The sequence below is a fragment of the Dreissena polymorpha genome, chromosome 1 (genome assembly GCF_020536995.1).
Source record: "Dreissena polymorpha isolate Duluth1 chromosome 1, UMN_Dpol_1.0, whole genome shotgun sequence".
In the NCBI taxonomy this organism is placed as follows: domain Eukaryota; kingdom Metazoa; phylum Mollusca; class Bivalvia; order Myida; family Dreissenidae; genus Dreissena; species Dreissena polymorpha.
This window is the reverse complement of record NC_068355.1, coordinates 10,932,799-10,957,337: the sequence shown is the minus strand read 5'-3', so window position 1 is coordinate 10,957,337 and position 24,539 is coordinate 10,932,799. Positions and strand designations below refer to the sequence as shown.

The 24,539-nt window shown below is 34.3% G+C and overlaps 1 pseudogene; it reads left to right on the top strand.

The window, feature by feature from the left end:
- LOC127865012 (sodium/hydrogen exchanger 9B2-like) overlaps window positions 1–22,742 on the top strand; it is a 39,849-nt pseudogene extending 17,107 nt beyond the window's left edge.
- The last annotated feature ends 1,797 nt before the right edge of the window (window positions 22,743–24,539 follow it).

The window sequence follows — 24,539 nt, the reverse complement described above, 5'->3', positions numbered from 1 at the left end:
GAATACATGTGAAATCCTGTATAAACAGCATTTTTGTGTGAGTTCTTGTTTACGCCTCATAAGATTTAGTTTAAAGAGTAAATGTATGTTAAAATTAATGCATTAATTTATGTACTGATAAGTATGAGTACTCCTCTTAAATATAATTACAGTCAATATGTATTTCCTGATGTAAATTATTTATTGATTCATGTACTCAGTGTGCGAAATTCGCATTAGCTTGAAGTGTTTTGGCTAGTGAAAATCCTTTCGAGGTAGTGGAAATTTAAAAATGTATATAGTTGGGCTAGTAAGAAATTTAACTTTTCTATACATGTGTAAAAGAATTTGGGATATTACTTTCAAATTTGAATTTTCGCACACTGCTTGTACTACTTATGTTATTGTTATTTTAAACGTTTTGTAACCTCATAATTTCAAGTCCTTGTTAAAATACTGTATATATGTCTATTAATGTTATTATCATATTGCATGTATTAAAATCTGTTAATATGGGCAATTGGCCTTCTAAAAATGCTGTTAATAAAATCTTGAATCTTACTTAGTTACTTACCATTCTTTTACAATGTGACATTCATCTATCACTACCCCTTTTACATGATCAATGAATTGTCTTTTGCTCAGCAAGTCTTTTCCACTGACTGTGTTAAGAAGTACTTCAGGATGAGCAAACACAATTGCGAATTCCCCTTCTGCAATATTCTGGATCATATCTTTCTCCATCAGCTGTAAATAAATATACCAATATTTGCTAACTTACAGGTTATATGATGTAAATAATAACTCTTCTTTCACTCTTGGTCAAGTCCGAGTGGAAGTAATAAGGTACTACTTTTACTGGTATAGTTATCGATTATTATATATATGTTATATTTCTTGAATAATAATAATATGGTATATATACTGACTATAAATACAATTACAATGGCATTATATCAGTACAGCAAAGCATATACATGTTATATAAATATCTATCATTTATTCTAAAATATCATTTATTCTAGCAGTATTAAAAATAAATTTGAAATACGTCATACAATGAATTACATGTACTTATTAACAATTATTGCTGGATCTACTAAAAAGTGTTAAATTCCCCCACTTAAAATTAATGAAATACGAATGTTATGATCATTGTAAAAAAACACTTACAATGTATCATACCGGTAAAAACAACGCTGGTCCATTATATCAACTAATGATATCTTGATTTAACTTATAACTGTTGATACCATGTGTGATTTTGAAAGTACTATAAATGGGTCAGATTTATTTGTACCAAAAGATTAGTGGGTAATTTCAAAAGGTTACTTTTCCGGGATACATACATTCCACACATAAAGAGATGTTTTAAATGCCACAAACAAAAAGGTACATATATATTTTATTTTGTTGAAAATATGGGTAAAAAATCGTCACAAAAGGGCATGCAAAGTCTCCTGGTAAGAAGTCTTCATAATATTTCTAATAATGATAATGCATGATAGCTATAGGTTAGTCTCATTTATAAGACGCGCAAAGAATTTAGAAATACTTTTTATATGGGCTAAATTCTTAGTCTCATTTATAAGACGCGCAAAGAATTTAGAGATACTTTTTATATGGGCTAAATTCTTTGGAACGTCTCATCGTTGAAGGACCTTTTTTGTGGTGGAAACCAGAAAGTTTAAATTTTCATCAATTTGCGTAAAATTGCAAAATAACATTACCAACTCATTCAGAAGTCCATTTTTACATCAAATATCGTCGATTCGAAGTTAGAAAGGCATAAATTCTTCAGTTAAACATCTGCTTAAATCGCAAAACAATCACTGACCTGTAGCCATGTCATGAAACTGATTTAAATATGAACCAATCAGAAGAAGGCATTACGGTGTAACGTGTACGCGTAATTTTATTTAACATGAGCTTTTAACACCGACTTTTACCTTACTAGATCTAGTTTGCTAATCTTTGTCGATTTGATAAGCATATGTTCAAAACAGATATGGTGCAGTTTCTATTCACTGTTCTAAGTTTCAGCAAGTGTTTATGCATGTCTTTTTCGCACCTCTGTCTGTGTTGTTTTATGTACTTACATTTTACGTTACAAAGGACGGTATACTGTACGATCTGTATCAATATTATTTATGTACAGTATAAAAATAAAAGATGTAATTTATTTCAGAACTTTTTAATTGTCAATTTAGAAAAAAAACAATGCTAAATTAATCCAGAAAAGTATAACATCGGTTTACTATGTAACGCGCTGCACCACAACAGACGAACGCAAACTGTATTTTACGCTGTTTATTCTTCCACTTTAAACCAGATGCTTTACATCGAGGTCGTGTTATCGATTTATATCTACACAGCCAGCGAATCGAGAGATATTGAAAAATTGAATAGTTGTTGGATTTAAATTGCTCAGGCGTGCAAAATTCAAAGTGTCATTACATAATTTTTACGGAACATTATCGAGAACTGAATTATCTACACAGGTATGTAAATATTATTGCAATCCGTTGTTATTAAGTATCTTATATCGGGGCTTGAATGTTGCGAACAAAATCCTTGCGCAACAATATAGACAAAGAACAAAAAATTCCCACTACATAATTGGTCTTTCACCCTTTGTACGCTCCAAATATTACCCATATAAAAAGTAGCTTAATAATTAAGAGCGTCAAAAATTTGGACTAATATTACCCATATAAAAAGTAGCTTAATATTTAAGAGCGTCAAAAATTTGGACTAGCTATAGGTGTAATACTTAAAGCTGTGAGATTTTTACGCTACCTCTACTTCTCCATCACATTCATGGTAAGAAAGCCTACAGGCCTTTACATCATACTTTTTCAGAGTTTCAATCTGCTCATTTTGAATGATTGTTAATGGAGAGATGACTAATATCGTCGCTTGCGGTTCATCTTTTTTCACAATTGACAACAACTTTGGAATTATCTGATACACCAAACTCTTTCCATAACCTACAGGAAGGTTAGCAATAATGTCTCTCCCTGCTAAAAAATGTTCCAAACATTCAACTGTTTCGCTTTAGGCTGAAAAGATGGACAAAATTCAATAAAAGCTCTCGTTATTTCAGAAGTGAACGCCATTTTAACCAATTCGAAAAAATGTCCCGTCGTTATTTTTACTTTTTTAATTTAGGTAATTTATTTTTTTATTATGAACCTAAACTAATTCAATACGTTGAAAATCTAAAAGAGAATGATACTACTTTTCATAATATAACACTTATAAAAAAATAATAACGTCCTACCGAATCTGGTAGGATTTTCTTGTGATGGCAGAGGTTGTATGTGAGAGCAAGGAACGACAACTCTGCATGGAGATTGATTAGTCGCTGCACTTCAGTGCGACGCCAATAAGTATGAAACGATTTTGATAGAAGCCGTTCAAGAACATCCATTTACTGCACAATGTCCCGAATAGTACCAACTATTATTTCCAAAACGCTGTGCCTCGCAGATTAACGCTCACTTTATTTGCAGCTCTATTTTGAGACGACAATCCATATGTTGTGTTAAAATCTGAGGTAACACCGGTGAGGTATAAAACCCGGAAATATCCGGAAAACCCGGAAATCTTTTAGGTAAAACCCGGAACCGATATAAATGGTTATAACTTCATTATTATTCGTCCGATATTAATTATAATGGTACCGTTGTAAAGAAGATCCTCTACAGATTCTAACCATATCAAAATATTTTATGGCAGGGTCGTAGTCGGCCTGTAAATCGCGGACAAAGTCGGCCTGTTTTAACGTTGTTTTTTTACACACGCAAATGCCGTAAAGAAAACCCGGAACCGATATAAATGGTTATAACTTCATTATTATTCGTCCGATATTAATTATAATGGTACCGTTGTAAAGAAGATCCTCTACAGATTCTAACCATATCAAAATATTTTATGGCAGGGTCGTAGTCGGCCTGTAAATCGCGGACAAAGTCGGCCTGTTTTAACTTTTTTTTTTACACACGCAAATGCCGTAAAGAAAACCCGGAACCGATATAAATGGTTATAACTTCATTATTATTCGTCCGATATTAATTATAATGGTACCGTTGTAAAGAAGATCCTCTACAGATTCTAACCATATGAAAATATTTTATGGCAGGGTCGTAGTCGGCCTGTAAATCGCGGACAAAGTCGGCCTGTTTTAACGGGTTTTTTTACACACACAAATGCCGTAAAGAAAACCCGGAACCGATACAAATGGTAATAAATGCATTATTATTCTTCCGATATTAATTATAATGGTACCGTTGTAAAGAAGATCCTCTACAGTTTCTAACCATATCAAAATATTTTATGGCAGGGTCGTAGTCGGCCTGTAAATCGCGGACAACGTCGGCCTGTTTTAACGGGTTTTTTTACACACGCAAATGCCGTAAAGAAAACCCGGAACCGATATAAATGGTTATAAATGCAGTATTATTCGTCCGATATTAATTGTAATGGTACCGTTGTAAAGAAGATCCTCTACAGTTTCTAATTATATATAAAATAGTTTATGGCAGGGTCAGAGTCGGCCTGTAAATTGCGGACAAAGTCGGCCTGTTTTAACGGGTTTTTTTTTACACACGCAAATGCCGTAAAGAAAACCCGGAACCGATATAAATGGTTATAAATGCATTATTATTCGTTCGATATTAATTATAATGGTACCGTTGCAAAGAAGGACCTCCACAGTTTCTAATGATGTTAAAATATTTTATGGCAGGGACAGTGTCAACCTGTAAATCGCTGTGCGGTAAAAGTTGACCGAAAAATACCGTGTTTTTTACACAGAACAATGTCTTGAGGAAAACACGGAAAAGCTAAAAGGGGTTATAAAAGCATCCTTTTTCCAACCGACCATACATTTTTGGTACCGTTGTTACGATATTCTTCCACTGTTTCTAAATATGTAAAAAATATTGTGAGAAAGCATAATATGAATTAAGGCGAAGCATCAAAGCCAAAATGGTTATAAATGCATTATTATTCGTCCGATATTAATTATAATGGTACCGTTGTAAAGAAGATACTCCACAGTTATTAACAATGTCAAAATAATTTATGGCAGGGTCAGAGTCCGCCTGTAAATCCCGGTCAAAGTCAGCCTGTTTTAACGGGTTTTTTTACACACGGAAATGCCTCAAGGAAAACCCGAAAAAGGTAAACGGGGTTATAAAAACAGTATTATTGACTCGATATTAATTATAATGGTATTGTAGTACAGGAGAACCTCCACAGTGTCTAACCATGTAAAAATATTTTAAGGCAGGTTCAGATTCAGCCTGTAAATCGCGGTCAAAGTCGGCCTATTTTAACGTTTTTTACACGCGCAAATGCCTATAGGACTACCCGGAAAAGGTGATAAAATCATCACTTTCCCAACCGACCATACATTATTTGATACCATTGTAATGTAAACAATGCACCTATTCCTACAGCAGTGTTAATACCAATATGAAAAGATGCCATATCAATCCACAACCCCTGGGTAGGTAGATGGGCACCTTAGACCACTAAGTCACGGTAACTCCGTCTGTTACTGCTACTTTTGACATTGATGTTACCAGTTAAATGTCAATTTGGTGACATGGTTCATGCAATACCCTGAAATTTTCCGGGGACACAGTAACAACAACTGCCAATTAAGGATACAATGGTCGCGATCACAGGTTAGTGCCACTTATGTATATCTGCTCTTGGCATGTTGTTCTTACTTACTGTCAATCGAAGATTTGTGTCTTGGGTAGATATACAGCTTGTTGTCAAACCGTTCCGGTCCGAATACTTAAATAAGAAGTTTTTTGTTAAGAAAAAATCATAACTGCAATACAAGTCTAGCTTTGATCACGATATAAATCATATAAACATTTTATGAATCGATGTTGATATAAAGTGTGTTAATTGACCTTGTGTTCGAATTGTTGTGTTTGATTTTATTTACTAACAATGCCTTTAGTAGTGGGACATAGCCAGACAAAGTACTTGTCTGATTATTTGTGTAAGGGATCGTACACAGTGTTCTCCTATTCTGGATATAAAACGCTCCAGTTTATGTACGAGAGGGACGTTTTTGAAGTTGCGCCTTTCTTTTCGGTAAGAACCGTGCACAGTATATATATATATGATATGATTATATATTGTATATATGGGTAGATTGCTCACTATGTATTGTTCCCGTTGTCTATACATAGTTATTTACGGGTGCATACAAACACCGAAAAGTACCGAAAAGCATCGAATAGCACCGAAAAAACACTCAATTTCTCGCTATATATATGCAATATAACGTTTCTAGTGTGTGTTAACGGGTTTAATAGTTAATTAATGGTTATATGATTGTATGTCTACACTACAAAATTGGATAAATATCGGCAATATACCGACCGAAATGCTTTTCCTATGAAGACCGAAATGCACACAATTTCTAGCTATATATATTTATATAAAGTTCCTATAAACGGATTTAAATTAAATAAAAGTTAAGAAAAAGATGTGTGGAAAAATACCAAATAAGCCAGATACTTCATTCTGATTTCGTAAATACTGTACAGATCTTAAATTTACGGATCATTGTAATTTCCTGCAACGATATCTATTCATACGACACACGAACACTAACACGGATCTTAATTAAGCAGACAAATGCTTCTGCTATTCACAAATTCACACGAGCCGCACTTTTATAAAGGATAATAACTGAATATACACTTATTGACAGAGATCAACGCAAATGTATATTATGTAACCTAAATGACATCGAGGATGAATTTCACTTTGTTCTTAAATGTCCTTATTATAATGATGTTAGGAATGCATTAATTCCGAAATATTATAGAATCCGACCAAATATGTTCACGTTTATTAAACTACTTAATAGCACAAACAAAACTGTATTAAGAAAGCTAGCCATGTATTGTTTAACATGCTTTAAAATAAGAGAAAATGTCATATATATGTAGTGTTAAATAGAAATACATTTTTCACACAAAAATAAGGTAAGAAATATGTAACTGTATCTATATTTTTGTAAACCTATATGCATAACATTGTGTGACCACTGTGTATTAAACCCATCCATGTACCATTCTCACGAAATATGTTCACGAAATATATTTCGTGTTTATTTAGATTATTTATTTCTTAAAATGATGTGTGTTTTTGTGTGTACTTCAACGCATGCTGTTATTTATATGTATGTTAATAACGATGAGCTTCACATGCTTAAGTCAAAGTATGTATGTTAATAACGATGAGCTTCACATGCTTAAGTAAAAAATAAACTATTCTGTTTTGTTCTGTTATATATTTGCAAATGCAGCAGCATCATACTAAAACAATCCCAGAAAAAAATGAATATCAACCGACATAACCGACAGAAATGATTCGATGCACGATGTGAATCAAAATTTAGTTTAAGTAATACGACACAAAGAAACTTTTTTAGTTTACGGATCATTTCGGCTTAGAGGACTGAGACAGTCATGTAAAATATCAAATAAAATATATAGTTATAATCAACTGGTAGCAAGTTATAAATATATCGGCAATGTACCAACCGAAAAGCACTGCTGTTTATCATCTTATACGTAAATTGGTGTAAATGTTTTAAGTATTTCTAATTGACGTGAAACTCTTAAATAGCAATTGCAGCATGACTTTTAGTTAATGTGCTTTGTATTAATAATAGCGATTTGAATTGTTCCATTAAAAGCATTTATTGCGCGAGCATCGAGACACTTTTGAGTTATCGATGTTAGCACAATTCAAGGTGACACAATAGTATCAGTTTTTAATTATGTGTAATTTCATTCGCACCTCTCGCTTAACTCAACGTTCAAAGGCACGCGCCGTCTTTAATCTGTTCTATAGATAGATAGATAGATAGATAGATAGATTTATTTCGGCAAGGAATGCATACAAGGGCATTTACAACATGTACAAAATATAAAATATAACATACATGAAAATAAATATACCATTACATACATACCAACACCAAGGATAACACAAAAATGGGTAAACCCATATTTCCATTGTGGTCCTTTGAGCTGGTGGCATGACATAGAGTGGCACTTAAATATTAAACAAAATTACATCAATAAAATGACCAACATAATTTAAATAAATATATTAAATACTATGCATGTATATCACAGACCATTTTGATACTTAAGATATCACAGATATCATTATTAATTATGAGATCCTAAAAATACACTATTAAAAAATGTGTAAGAAATAAATTAGATATCACAGATAGCATCATTTATTACACCATCCTAAAATACATAGAATAAAAAATGGAGAATGCATAACATTTTTGAAAGATAGGATCAATTTTGATAAAAATTGCTGACTAAAACTGATTCCTTAAGCCGAAAAAAACAAACAATACACATAAAAAATTACAGATTTTCTAATAAATAATTTTTTAAAGATGACTTAAAAACAGGCAATCTGTCAATCTGTGTAATACTGGAGGGTAAATTGTTCCATAATGAGCATCCCGTGTAACAAAAGGACTTTGACCCGAAACCTTTGACCCTGGGGACAGCAAAAGCACCTTTTTGAGTTGACCTGGTCCTGTATGAATGAATAGAGGCCTGCGGGATAAAATGTTCTCCCATATAGTCAGGGGCCAAACCATTTTGAATCTTAAAAACATGGCCAAGAACAATCTGGTCTACACGTTTATTGACTGGTAGCCAGTTGAGCAAACGAAAATGTTCTGGCCCAATGTGTGCCCTTGCATCGAGACCTAGAACGAACCGCATTAACTTATTCTGGGTGGTTTGGAGCTTATTTTGTAACATTTTTGTGAGACTATGGTACCATATAGAGCAAGCATAATCAAAATGACATTGGATTAAAGACATGACAGATTGATGTGAACTTAATGAACACAATTATTTTAACTAATGCAAGTTTAGCTAGAATTAATATATGACTACTTGCTATACAATCATTATCATTCGAAAATGGATCTTATTTAATTGTGGTTCCTTCTTTGAACTTATGCTGTCCGCCGACATTTAGAATAGGTAGTGTCAGTAATAAATGTATTGCTTTAGATTCACGTGTTTGTTTTTTTAAGATATGAAAGATGCAAATGTGTCTAACTTATATTGTTTTCTGGTCTTTAAGCTATCTTATATATGTGACTACGTGCTATTTTGTTGGAGAAATGAAAGATTCAAATGTGTCTTATTTATATTCTATCCATGTATCATGTGTATTCAGTGTCATGCGTAAATATATCTTATTTCTTAATTTCCACCTTCGCACTTTATTAGCGCCGTCTTTAATTAGTTCATTAAATTAATTAATTTAATATACTGTGCAACGGTGAGGTGGATCAATGCTCGTTGTTAATTTAAATTACACACCACTTCAGCAATAAATGAAATCAGTTATTTTGGCTGTAAATCCAATTTTTTCAGTACAGTAGCCATGTTCCTGTTTATTGAGATGATAAGATCACCACAGCAAGTTGCTAATACACAGTGTAGACTTAAACGAAATTGGTTATTTTGACTGTAAATCCAATTTTTCCAGTACAGTAGCCATTATGGCCATGTTCCTGTGTATTGAGCTGATACGATAACCACAGCAGGTTGCTAATACACAGTGTAGACTTCCCCTGTTTTATTGTCGTATTTGTTATTTACCTGCTTGGAATAAATGACGTGTATTCATTCGGGTCTGATGGCGTTTTGTTAAAGGTCATTTTATGCGAAAAGCTGGTTTTCTGACATAATTTTTCAATCATTTAAATTAAAAAAAAAAAATGAAACAATGAATGTGTTATTTAATTCTCAACTCTCGCTTAACTCAACGTTCAATGGGACGCGCAAAGTTCTGTTTATAAATTATGTACAAATATAATATGCTATACATTGTTGTTAATTTACTCAAGAAGTACCAGAAAGAAGCATTGTTATGTATAAAGCGCTTTACTTTTTCAAAATTCTACATTAAATAAAGAAATATCGTATTTTTTGTTAAGTGTACGTGCTTGATATATATTCATAAAATAGCAGTTTTTTTAAACAATCGGACTTTAACCTTTAATTTGATGCAAATGAAAAGAAGAACTGCCTTTTTTATTTTTAAACTTAAATCAATATTTAACGAAGTCATTATTGACTTAATAAATATGTACATTTTTTCACTCCATTAAAATCGGCCCTTATAGTTTACTTTCATGTATATATAGAATAATTGAGTGCTTTTCGGTGATTCTATGCTGGCGCGATAGTGCTTTTCGGTTGCAAATAAAAATACTATTGTGCGTGATCTTTAAACTTAAATCAATATTTAACGAAGTCATAAATGACTTAATTAATACGTACATGTTTTCAATCCATTATAAACGGCACTTATAGCTTACTTTCATGTAAATATGAAGAAATTGAGTGCTTTTCGGTGATTCTGTGCTGTCGGGGGAGTGTTTTCGGTCTTCACATGAAGTGCTTTTCGGTCGGTATATTGCCGATATTTATCCAATTTTGGGCATTAATACATCATAATAAACACAAGGTAGTATAAATATGCATGAAATATAACCATTTATATCTAATTTAGTCCATTTACACACAATAGAAACGCAATTTTTCATATATATAGCGAGAAATTGAGTGCTTTTCGGTCTTCACATGAAGTGCTTTTCGGTCGGTATATTGCCGATATTTATCCGATTTTGGGCATTAATACATCATAATAAACAAAAGGTAGTATAAGTATGCATAAAATATAACCATTTATAACTAAAATCCGTTACACACAATAGAAACGCAATTTTTCATTTATATAGCGAGAAATTGATTGCTTTTCGGTCTTCACATGAATTGCTATTCGGTCGGTTTATTGCCGATATTTATCCAATTTTGGGCATAATGTAGTATAGACATACATTCATATAACCATTAATAACTAATTAAACCCGTTAACACACGCTAGAAACGATATATTGCATATATAGAGAGAAATTGAGTGCTTTTCGGTGATTGTATGGACCGATTTAAATACCAATAGAGCGTGACACAAACACAGCACAATTGTTTATTTCGGCAAATATTTTGATATTATTTGCTTTTAAACATAGCTTTTAATGACCATTGATAGATGAATAATGTTATACTATTATTTGTAATTTCAAAACATGTTACTTGGTGATGTTATTCACGTTCAATAAATACATCAGTTATTCTTATTAACCTGATGCCTGTTGTCTGCTACTGTTACAATACGACGCTTGAAAATGTGGATTGCATAAAGTTAAAGGTCAAATTCCGTTTGCACTTTAATACTTGTAATAATGCATTATAAATATGTCAAGCATGTTCACTTTAACAAATACGATACTTCTTTATGTAATGTAGAATTTTGCAAAGGTAAAGCGCTATATATATGACAATGTTTTATTTTTTCTTGTTGATTAAAAACAAAAACAAAATATACCAATACATATAATATGTGAACATACTTTTTTAAACAAATATAATGAATCACGTGATGATTTTATAATTTTGTGAAGCGTGCGTGGCATTGAACGTTGATTTAAGCGAGTTATGCGATTTAAAAACTGATACCACTCAGCTTGATTTATACTTCATGTTCCAACGCGCCAATGTATTTAATTAAATGGTTTCATGAAATTGTGTTTAAAAGCATAACGATTGAAATTATGTAAGAAACACAGTTTTGCACATAAAATGATCGCCAACAGACCCGAATTAATACACTTCATAAATGCCAATCAGATAAAAAACAATTCCAATAATAAAACAAGGGAAGTCTACACTGTGTATTAGCCACCCGCTCTGGTTATCCCTATTTATCAGCTCTATCTCAGGCACCTGGCTACTGTTATGAACAAATTGGATTTACTGAAAATAACTGATGTCATTTATTGCCAAATTGTTATGTACATTTAAAATAAACAACGAGAGTGGACCCACATCATTGTTGCACATTAGTATAAACTTCACTGTAATCTGGGCGCCCCGTAATCTGTTCTTTAAATAGACATAGCCTTAATAAAGACGGCGCTAATTAAGTGTGAAGTTGGATATTAAGAAATAAGATCCATTTTCGCATGACCCTGGCAGTATAGCATGTAGTATTATATCAATAAGACACATTTGAATCTTTCATTTCTTCGAAAAAATAAGCACGTAGTCACAGGTAAAGAAGCTACATTAAGCGCAAAGATGAATTGGACACATTTGCATCTTTCATTTATTACAAAGCATGTGAATCTGTACAATACTTTTATTACTGACACATTATTCTTAAAGTCGACGGACAACATGAAAGGGAACCACAATTAAATAAGATCCATTTTCGCAGGATAGTGGTTTTTTAGAAAGTATTCACATATTAATTTTAGCTTGCATTAGTTACAATAATAAGTGCGCGTGCCATTGAACGTTGAGTTAAGCGAAAGGTGCGAATTAAAATCTGAAACTATTATGTCATCTGTGCTAACAGCATTAACTCAATGGTGTCAAATCCTCTATAGTCAATTTAAGGGACATTTTCATTTTTTGAAGTAGTTAAAAACCAACTTGTAGTGAGTGATATTTTGATGCAACCAATTGAAACTTTTGACTTTAAATGACGAAAAATCGGATATGGGTACATTGTGTGTGCTTTGTATAAAACATGACAGTCACTACAAAATCGTATATATAATATACTCTGTAAGAGACGTTACATATTATGACATTTCAAATTTAAACCACAAAATTGACAACTATCCTAAGATATATCATTCATTTTAGTGAAGGAATGATATATTATAATAACCATGAAAAGTTTTTCCGTTTGACTATGCCTTTAACGGAATAATTTTTCATAATAATATATATAAAATAAACGAGGTCAATGATACCTTCCTTTCATGTATAGTGTACATGTAAGACAAACAGATTCTTTCAATTCATCGCTGTCATTACAACAGTCTATTAGCATCTCATTCGCAATGAAATAATTTGCATTTCACGTGTGCAGAAATTGATTCATATTTTGGTAAAAGGAATTGTACTTCTTTTTAGCGTATCTTACAAAAGTATAAGCACGCATTGCAGAAAGCACTTTTTAGAACAAAAAAAATCAACGAAAGACTGACTTGCCTTTCGCTAGTAGTAAAATCGTTTTAAACGTCTACTGTAAACAAGACCACAAGCTGAAATAACTGCACAAAAATATGAGATTGTAAACGTATATTGCATTTAACACCAGAGAGAGACTTGAACGCTCCAAGGCTGCGGGTCAAAACTTGTACGAATTGGTCCAAAATCAACGAATTAGTATGCATAATGCATGTGCGTACAGTGTCGTCCCAGATTAGCCTGTGCAGTTCGCACAGGTTATGAGGGACGACACTTTTCGCCTTACTTGTATTTTTGCTAAGAAGAGACTTCATTTAAACGAAAAATGTCATAACAGCGAAGAGTGTCGACCCTGTTTAGCTTGTGTGGACTGTATGTTAAATATTTTGAGGTTAAACTAGTTTTTTTTCGTCACTGAAATGACCACACACGATATACGTCACAAATCTCCTAATTTAAATTTAAAGCCACAAGGCAATGCAAAATTAATAAAACATTATCTTATGAAAATGAATGAAGATGTTTTGATTACAGATTTATAAATTTACAGAAAAAGATTTTATGTTAGTCAATTGTGTTTTGCTATGAGCGGGGATGTGCGAATAACTGTAAACTTTTGCTGAGCAAGTCATTCATGCTATTATACAGAATTGCAGTTTACCTACATATTTTTCAAAAGGTCAGATAGCTTAATTGGTAGAGCAACCCAGGCCGGTATCATTAGATGGCTCATGGGTGGGTTCGGGTTCGAATCCCGATCTGAACTTCGTAGGTAAACTTGTGGTTGCAAGGCTGGAAACTGATAATGTGACAATTTGTTTTCGGCGGGGTTTTGGGCTAACCGTTCAGTTCATCAGTTCGTCCGGTCACATGAAACCGTTTAATATGGCCTGTTTGTTGTTTAATTGCTGATTAACATATTTGACACAAATCGTGCAGTCCCGCTTTAACTCCTTATTTATGTTGGCTATATTGCACTTTACCGGGACGCTGCCATCATGGATTCCGAAATTTGCGCAACTTAACACTAATTATAAGGGCTTGGGTTATAGTGCGTACCGGTAAAGTGCAATTGCCCCGGACTGTTTAGTTGCTCTTATCCGCAGTTGGTATTCGAACCATATATACTTCAGATGTGTGCCGACATAAGGTGATTTTATCTATTTTACAAACAGCAGCTTTTGTGCGATTTTAAAACAAAAAAGTTACTTAGTTACAAGGACTATTCTGTTGCTCTTATCTGCAGTTGGTTTTCGATCCATATATGTTTCTTCCAGATTTGTGCAAAATAAGGGTTTATATGAACTACACAGTCGGCAAATTATCACCATTTTACAAACGGAAGCTTTTGTGGGCTTTTCAAACATTGCCTCGTGTGACCTTTTGAACTGACAATATATCGTTCTAAATCATAAAACAATTTCACTGAAATGTACATGTAATTCTTTGGAAACGTTTTTCTATGCAAGTTAATCATGCTATTCAACAGAATTGCAGTTTACCCATATATTTTTCAAAAGGTCAGAATAGCTTAATTGGTAGAGCAACCCAGTCCGGAATAATATCTTATTAAGATGGCTAATGGGTGGTTTCGGGTTCGAATCCCGATCTGACCTTCGTAGGTAAATTGTGGTTGCAAGGCTGGCAACGGATAGTATGACAATTTGTTTTGGGTGGGGGTTTGGGCTAACAGTTCAGTTCATTAGGTCACATGAAACCCTTTAATATGGCCCGTTTGTTGTTGAATTGCTGATTAAAGTAATAATTGAAAGTTCATTTCCTTATTTTTTATAACAGTCTTTACGAACTCCAGGTTCTTCTGCTAGGAAGTGCCTTTAATGATTTAATTCAAATATTATCTGTATATAAGTTGTGTGTTAGTTTCTTCACGGTGCGTATATTGTATATTGTCATCTAGAGTCCGTGGTTTCTTCTATTACAGATTAATTGAGCTCGCTTTGATGCATCGCCTTCTCACTATTTTTTTTACATATTTAGAAACAGAAGAAGAAAACCATAACAACGGCACCAAAAATATATGGTCGGTTAGAAAAAGGATGCTTTTATAGCCCCTTTTAGCTTTTACGTGTTTTCCTCAAGACATTGTTTTGTGTACAAAAACAAAACGGTATTTTTCGGTCAAATTTGACCGCGATTTACAGGTTGGCACTGACCCTGCCATAAAATATTTTAACATGGTTAGAAACTGTGGAGGTTCTTCTTTGCAACGGTACCATCATAATTAATATCGAATTAATAATAATGTTTTTATAACCCCTTTTTCCTTTTCAGGGTTTTCTTTACGGCATTTGCGTGTGTAAAAAAACCCGTTAAAACAGGCCGACTTTGTCCGCGATTTACAGGCCGACTCTGACCTTGCCATAAATTATTTTATATATTATTAGAAACTGTAGAGGATCTTCTTTACAACGGTACCATTACAATTAATATCGGACGAATAATAATGCATTTGTAACCATTTATATCGGTTCCGGGTTTTCTTTACGGCATTTGCGTGTGTAAAAAAAACCGATAAAACAGGCCGACTTTGTCCGCGATTTACAGGCCGACTACGATCCTGCCATAAAATATTTTCATATGGTTAGAAAATGTAGAGGATCTTCTTTACAACGAGGTCATTATAATTAATATCGGACAAATAATAATGCATTAATAACCATTTATATCGGTTCCGGGTTTTCTTTACGGCATTTGCGTGTGTAAAAAAAACCGTTAAAACAGGCCGACTTTGTCCGCGATTTACAGGCCGACTACGACCCTGCCATAAATATTTTGATATGGTTAGAATCTGTAGAGGATTTTCTTTACAACGGTACCATTATAATTAATATCGGACGGATAATAATGAAGTTATAACCATTTACATCGGTTCCGGGTTTTCTTTACGGCATTTGCGTATGTAAAAAAAAAACGTTAAAACAGGCCGACTTTGTCCGCGATTTACAGGCCGACTACGACCCTGCCATAAAATATGTTGATATGGTTAGAATCTGTAGAGGATCTTCTTTACAACGGTACCATTATAATTAATATCGGACGAATAATAATGAAGTTATAACCATTTATATCGGTTCCGGGTTTTCTTTACGGCATTTGCGTGTGTAAAAAAAACGTTAAAACAGGCCGACTTTGTCCGCGATTTACAGGCCGACTACGACCCTGCCATAAAATATGTTGATATGGTTAGAATCTGTAGAGGATCTTCTTTACAACGGTACCATTATAATTAATATCAGACGAATCATAATGAAGTTATAACCATTTATATCGGTTCCGGGTTTTCTTTACGGCATTTGCGTGTGTAAAAAAAAACGTTAAAACAGGCCGACTTTGTCCGCGATTTACAGGCCGACTACGACCCCAGTGCTCCAGCCAGCTTTTCAAAATAGAGGGGAGCTTCCCCAAAAAAGGCACATTTCACGCGTAATTTTGCAAAATAGGGCATTTGGTTATACATATACTGAAGTATATACTTTGGTTATACTATATACTTATTAATTGTAAACACTAGTGCATTGGATGACTTCACCAATTGTATGCTGTTCCTCATTTTGTATAATGAAATTACAATAAATATATAACTATCTACATTTGCGCTAAGGAAAACAACTTAGGAGCCAATTTCCTAACCGACTTGGGCTAGCATCCGACTTCACGCTTTAGAGATATGTAGATATAGTATTTCTTTCTTGTGTGTGTGTGGGGGGGGGGGGGGGGAATTTTGATGTTTTTTATCATCTATCATCATTGAACTGCATGTTAATCTTTCAGGTTCCAGTTTCAGCATCAGTGGCCTTTAAGAAGAAAATGAAATGAAGAAAACATGAAATAAATTCAGGGGTTTCACTGGGTCAAACGTTGTAACTGTCACTACTTAAATTCGTTGCTTTAAATAACTTTGAGCCAATGTTTGTCCACAATAATAATATTAATTAAAACAAAAATCTATATTGACAAATTTAAAGTCTAAACAATGATCAATGTCACCATGAAGTACCATCCAGTCTGGAGATTAAAATGAAACATTGTTATTGTTAATAATAGGATATATTTATTTCACAAGTTATTTCAACTAATGTCAACAACGTTGACAGTTTTGTTAGGTCGCGAAAATATATGACAATATCAACATTACATTTTACTTGCAGAGTGATAAATTCTCCTTCCAAACAAGTTCTTTATTTGTTGAAATAACAACTGTCTGCCCCTATTCATTTTAAATTCATCATGATTGAGGACAGACAGTGTTTTAAAGTTCAGAAATAAAATCCAAACACAAATATGTTTCCATTCCGTAATTTGGGACTTAAAAATAACCGCATATTCGTATTAAAAAAAGATGATTAATTTTCAAGTGTTAATAGGTATTTTGAATTAAAAATCACTATTTTTGCAAACAAAAAATTATAGCCAAAGAATTCAGAAGTTTTAAAAAATCAATAGTGCTGAGTTTGATTTCATTCAGTGTGATTGTGCCTAACCAAGCATGACCTCCGAGATACTGTAGAGTCGATGCGGCTAATTCCGTACGCATTCGGACAAGAATCAATATGGATGGTTATCGGCTGTTTTCTACCGAGAAATGAAAACTGTAGTGCACAGCCTGTTACTATCGTCTGCAACAAAAGGCTAATAGGTGATCTGATAACAAACCATGCCCTTGGGGCTTGTTTGTTCACAATGTGTTGACTTAATACACCCCAGGCAGTCATGTAAGGGTGTTATCTGTGTATTCATGTCGATGTTTCTGGCGATTAATACGGCTTGAAAGGAGGAATTTAGAGATTAAAAGGGCATTTGACAGAAAAATAGAGGGGCGCTTTTTAAGTGGGCAAATTTTAGAGGGGCGCAGCGCCCCTCTATTTATTGCTAGCTGGAGCACTGGACCCTGCCATAAAATATTTTGATATGGTTAGAATCTGTAGAGGATCTTCTTTACAACGGTACCATTATAATTAATATCGGACGAATAATAATGAAGTTATAACCATTTATATCGGTTCCGGGTTTTACCTAAAAGATTTCCGGGTTTTCCGGATATTTCCGGGTTTTATACCTGCCCGTAACACCTGCTAAATCGGTGATTGTTCGGAAAATACCGGCGATTATGCAATAATACCAAGTTCTAATATAATTCGGTTGCGTGTTTCATATCAGAACCGATAAAACAATATTTGGGAATCGATTTTTACAATAACACATTGAAAACTACCGTTTGCTATCAAGCATGTGTTTAAATGTAACATATTGTTCATGACTAAAACTTGTTTTGAGATTTATTTATTTTGTCAACATGTGGACGCTGTTAAAATCGTTGAATATATTGTGATTGATACTCAGGAGAAAACTATTTGGAACATTTAAATACATGTTATTTTGCATATATATGCATTTGCACAAAATCAGTTTGATCCAACTTCGGTCAGTTGGTCGAACCTTTATAAATATCGTTCTAGAGGTAATAAATACATATGCAGCACACGAAAATTAACGGTACATTGTTTGCTTCAGGACGCGGTGGCCGGTGTAATGGCCTTGACCTGGATAATCGTGCAGCACTTCCTGTTCGGCCTGATCGGCGCCGCGGTGAACATCGCGAACATCAAGTCCGAGACAGCAGGTACGGATACTTTAATATTTGAGACGCGTTCTGTTAACGTCCGAAAGGCTAATCAGGGACGACACCTTTCGCCTAGACTGGATTTCCGTTTTAAATAGTCCTCCTTTAAACGAAAAATTCCCTAAATGCAAAGTTTCCTCCATGATTTTCCTGTGCGGACTGCGCAGGTCAAGCTGTGGTGACACTACACACATGCATGAAGGCAAGAACGCGGCTCAATTGACAGTGACAGACCGTTTCAGGGGCGGGTCCAGGATATCTGGTTAGGGGGAAGGGGGCGGGATATTGGAAAAATTCCCTAAATGCAAAGTTTCCTCCATGATTTTCCTGTGCGGACTGCGCAGGTCAAGCTGTGGTGACACTACACACATGCATGAAGGCAAGAACGCGGCTCAATTGACAGTGACAGATCGTTTCAGGGGCGGGTCCAGGATATCTGGTTAGGGGGAAGGGGGCGGGATATTGAAATATTTGCTGGGGGTCCAGGGGGCCGCTCGTGCCCCTATTGGGTGCAGGGCAAATCCCTGCTCGGGGAGCCAGGGGGACGAAGCCCCTCGTAATCTCCACGATTTTAGTGATTTTGAAGGCTTTGACAACCACTTCTCAAGCATGTCACGCCTTATATGCTTTCATCAAAGTACCTTCTTATAATGCCAAAAAGTGCATAGCTTTTCGTTTAGGGGGTCCAGGGGGGCAAAACCCCCCTGGAAGCTCCACGATTTTAGTGATTTTGAAGGCTTTGACAACCACTTCTCGTTCATGTCACCCCTTATATACTTTCATCAAAGTACCTTCTTATCATGCCAAAAAAAGTGCATAGTTGATACTTTTGCGGGTCCAGGGGGGGCGATGCCCCCCGGAAGCTCCACGATTTTAGTGATTTTGAAGGCTTTGAAAAGTTTAAATAGTTGATTTAGATCTTGTTAAGTGTGAAACATCAAATGAATTGACTTTACTTTGGCGATTTTAGGGATCGTACGCCGCGTCAGCCCCCCCCCCCCCCTTTATTATTTATTATTAATAATCGAGGATAATAAATCTACTCGTTAAGCACCAAATTTCTCGAAATGTGAACGTTATTAAACGTTGCAGGGCGAGGTTATATATTTAACTGATTGAGGTAAGAGGTTATATAATAAACTGATTGAGGTCAGAGGTTTTTTAATTATCCGATTGAGGTCAAAGGTTACTACAAGTGTCATACCAAATTTACAAAAGAAAAAAGGCAGCTATTTAGAATCTCGATTCCAAGTGTGCTGTTTTATGTGAGTTGATAGTGCTCATTTTATCATTATTACAATAAATAATAATGTATTAACATTTAGTTTAAACATACATTGATAACCTTTTATCGAATGCCTAACAAATGAATTTTGTAATTATCTTGTTTGTATAAAGAGACGCGTTCACAGTTGTCACATATTTACATTTTGAAAATAACACAAAATGTATGTATTAACAAAACAAAAATGTGTAGAATAGATTACAAATATTTAATAAGAAAAAACTAGTTAAACAAAAAGTAAGCCTTCTTCCGGGATGTAGCCCGGCTACCACTGTTCTTCGCAGGCATTAAACATACCTGGAGTATTTTAAAGGTATGGTAATGGTATACGTATTTCCAAATAATCGATCACAAGTACAACACAAAATATTTCTTTCGATTGATGATTTTCCAACTACAAACCTATAGTTTTAGTGGTAAGTTTTTTTTTCATTTTTGAATGTTGTGCTTTTTAAAACATGACAGTAGCCTTAACAATCATAGCCTCTGTAAAAGCGACCACGCAGAAAGTTTTCATTAAACATTTTTGCGTGCAATATGCCTTTTCTCCGTAAAGTTGAACGGCCAATAACTATTTGTCTTGTCAATTCACATGCAACATAAATTTTCATAATCAATAAATATACACAATGTAATTCGACCAAACATAGATTGCAATAAACAAGTATCATAAACAAACACGTATTTTATCAACATGGACTATAGTTGCACTCTGTAAACTATTGATTATGCATACTTTATTTGGTTGTGTTCTATGCTTTGCCTAACTGACCTGACACATTTTTGTTCTCTTTTTCAAGGCGGCGTTTGGTGGTCTCGCGCTTTATAACGTGAGACAGTCACATGACCCGGACGGCAGCCGTTTAAAATACGCTACGGACATCCTGACAATCTCAGTCCTCGCCATTATCATCTGTGCTCCCGTGGGCGCAACGTGCATTGCCGTGTTCGGACCCAAGTTTCTCGTGCAAGGTGTGTTAATAGTTGTTAAACGGAACTCTGCGATGTTTCCGCTGCTTAAATGAGGTACAAAAAATGACCTAAATCCATAGGGTTGTTTATTATAATTCGAACTAAAGTGACTTCCAATCCTTCGCCAGTAGGCGATTATTCCTTTGACTCAAGTGCATATAATAATTTAAAAAAATGTTTGAACTTTGGAATAAGTTGAGCTCCAAATCAGGCCTATTAATGTCATAGTTTTGTGCCGAAAACCCAACAGAAGGAACAGTAACCACCAGTTTAATCATAACGTAATAACACAATTCATATTGTATTATTTGTGAACGGTATTGATGACAAGGAAGTTGGACGGGTCTGAAAAAGACGTAAATTAAAGACGAACAAAGAGGGAAATATGCACTGGTCATACATGTATGGATTTGGACTGCATTATAATTTATGCTATAATTGGAGATGAGCCACAGCGTTCATGTATGGGATTCTTACATTTTTTGTTGTTTTATTGTGAACGAAAGCAGCATTATATTCGAAAATTGTATCTCAAACTGTTTCTAGGCGATCAAGAAGAAGTTGAGGTAGAAGAGTCAAAAAAAGAAACAAAGGTCGAGAAAGAAGCAACTCCAGAGGTAGAGGTTGTAGTTGATTTGGTGTCAGAAAAAAGTAAGTGAACACAAGATGAATGTTTACAATTTGATGTATCTTTTAAGGACATTTAAATTCATTTAGCACAAATATGAAATATACTGAAAGGAAATTAGACGATATATAAATCAAGATTTCGAGCTTTTAATAAAATTAAGTTTTACTGTAAATTAATGTTTATCAATTAAACATAGTATGATGTGTTTATAACAAGGCTTTATTCTTATTATACATAGGATTAATCATGAATGGTCCAAAGGAAAGATTCTAAGCGTGGTGAGTTTTGTCGTATACTATTTATTACACGCAGACATAACATGCTTTCATTTCTAGAGTCTGTCAGAAGTAGCTCGCAAGCCTCGCTAGCCAGTACTTCCTTCCAGTCAGAGGTCTCGTCGGTCTTACGAAGACGTTCAAAGGCCGATATCCTTGGTTTTGACAACCCCGCGTTTGATTCCAACGTAAAGGTGCGACAGCACGATAACATGGAAAAGTCTATCGATGACATTGTCGATACAAAGGTTGAATTGCAGGACGATGTATTTGAAGATAGCAAAAAGGAGTCTAATATAGATAGAAAACAGAGACATGTTGTTATTGAAGATGTTACTAGTGCATCCACAGAAAGTGGTATTGAATTGAAGGAGGACTTACACGATAATAGCAAAGAATCAGTTGACGACAATATTGAAAATAGGACCAATGACGCGGTAGATGTAATATCAATTGCTTCGAGTCGGAGCAATTCAAGTGGAACTGATTAAGACAAAGTTTATCAAAATGCAAATGAAGCAGAGATGATTGCCGTCGCAACATTAAACAAAACAACAGAATCCCTCTAGGGCAATACACTGAACTTTAAAAAAACTACATCTCAGGAACATAATTATCAAACTTAAATATCAGTTTCACAAAATCAATGATGATTTCAAACGGAATACATACTCATTTTGATAAGTGTCTCTAGAATCTAGTTTCACAACTAACTTGCTCGTCGTGATCTTTGATACTTTGGTTTATGTTTCATCATCATTCTGTGTCTTTTTTTATTGTGCATGTATGGGCTTCATAAATTTGGTTTGTTTTTCAACATGATGCTTTTTTGTTTTGATGAAAGTATGATTTTATAACCTAACGGTTGTTTTCACCCATAGCTCATATTGTTTCTATTTTGGTTATAGGTACTTACATAAGGCCATAGTTCGAACTTGTTTGATTTAATGCTCGTCAACATTGTACATTTTGTTTTGCTTTCGTAAATATGCGCTATTCAAAGGATTATATGGGCTACATAATATATGTAAACCCTTTTTGGAAACTTTTTTTACTCGGACCATTTCTATACGTGATACATGTATATCAGAGTAAGTATATCACTATGAAAGGTTAAATACACGCTGCTATTGCTAAATTAATAAATATACATGTATGATAATTATTTACTCTTTTTAAACACATGATATTAAATATTTACTACCTTTTAAATCAAATTGAAAAAGTACGCCTATTTTTATAGGAACTTGGAACTAAGACAAAATGTCTTAAAAACACTTTGTAGCGAACTGTTTAAATCGGCATGTAGGCAAACTGCAACTACCGGTAAAAACTGGAATGTGTAAGTGAACACAGATTGTTGTAGCTTTAAATGTCTACTTTTTACTGCTTATCTGATGATTTTAATCTTTATTTAATCTTTTTCATTCTAATACTTGAAACCCTAACTGATTGTGCGTTGTGGGAATGAACGACACATTACTTTTTTTTTAAACCGAACTAGAAACTATCCAATCAAGATGATATCAGATATTGCACGTTATTAAATTTTCTTCCAGTAGTTTGACACTTTCGACCAAACCGGCTATTTATTACATAAAATAGCCTCTGGTATAACGTGGGCGCCATTTTGTTTTCGGACTTCTTTCGAGCAAAATGGCCGCGCCCATGGACAGTTGTCAATTGAAGGAAAACAAAGTGCAAATCATGTCCAATACTTAGGACAGCGATACTTAAAGTATGCAGTGCAGGCTATAGATTGCTTCGATTTTAGACCAAAATTATGAACTCTCGGTCTCGGAAATTGGAGAGGAACAAGGAAAATTCGGATATCTAAGTTCTGTAGTAGCGGCACCCTGTAGTAGCTATAACTTAATTTTTTAACTTTTTCCCATGGTTCGAGTTGTCGTCAGCAGCATTTCTATGAAACTAAAAATACATACCTGTGTTTCATAGCTATAGTGCTTAAAGGCGCCTATTCACGTTTGGGTAAATTGACAAAATTGAAAAAAGTTGTTTCAGATTCGCAAATTTTCGTTTTTGTTATGATATTTGTGAAGAAACAGTAATACTGAACATTTACCATGCTCTAAAATAGCCATTGTATGCATCTTTTGACGATTTAAAAACCCGAAAATTATAAAGCGACGCAACGCGAAACGAATTAATAATTTGGAGCGTTCTGTTGTTGTCGTTATATTTTGTGAAACTACAGGGATTGGTTATATGAAGTATAAAAAACACCTACCATTGTATCCGGAAGGATAGTCGAGTGGTATAAGTGGTAGACTTTTTACTCCAGGACTCCAGGGGTCAGTGGTTCGAGTCCTGATGAGGCTTACCTTTTTTCTTTTTTTAAATTTTATTCTTGATTGTTTACTGGAGCTTTTTATATTCAATGGTAACATTATTCAATATAAAGCATTTAATGAGAAACTTCAAAACATTCCACAATCTGTGAAAAGGCCCCTTTGAGACATAAAACACAATCATCTTCGAAGTCAAGTTTCTTGGAGCAAGTTTATGGTAACCATTTATCCAATATTTCTTAATACTTTTTTGTCAACACAGATGCACATGGTCAGTTTCCAAGACTTGCCATTCAACCATCTAA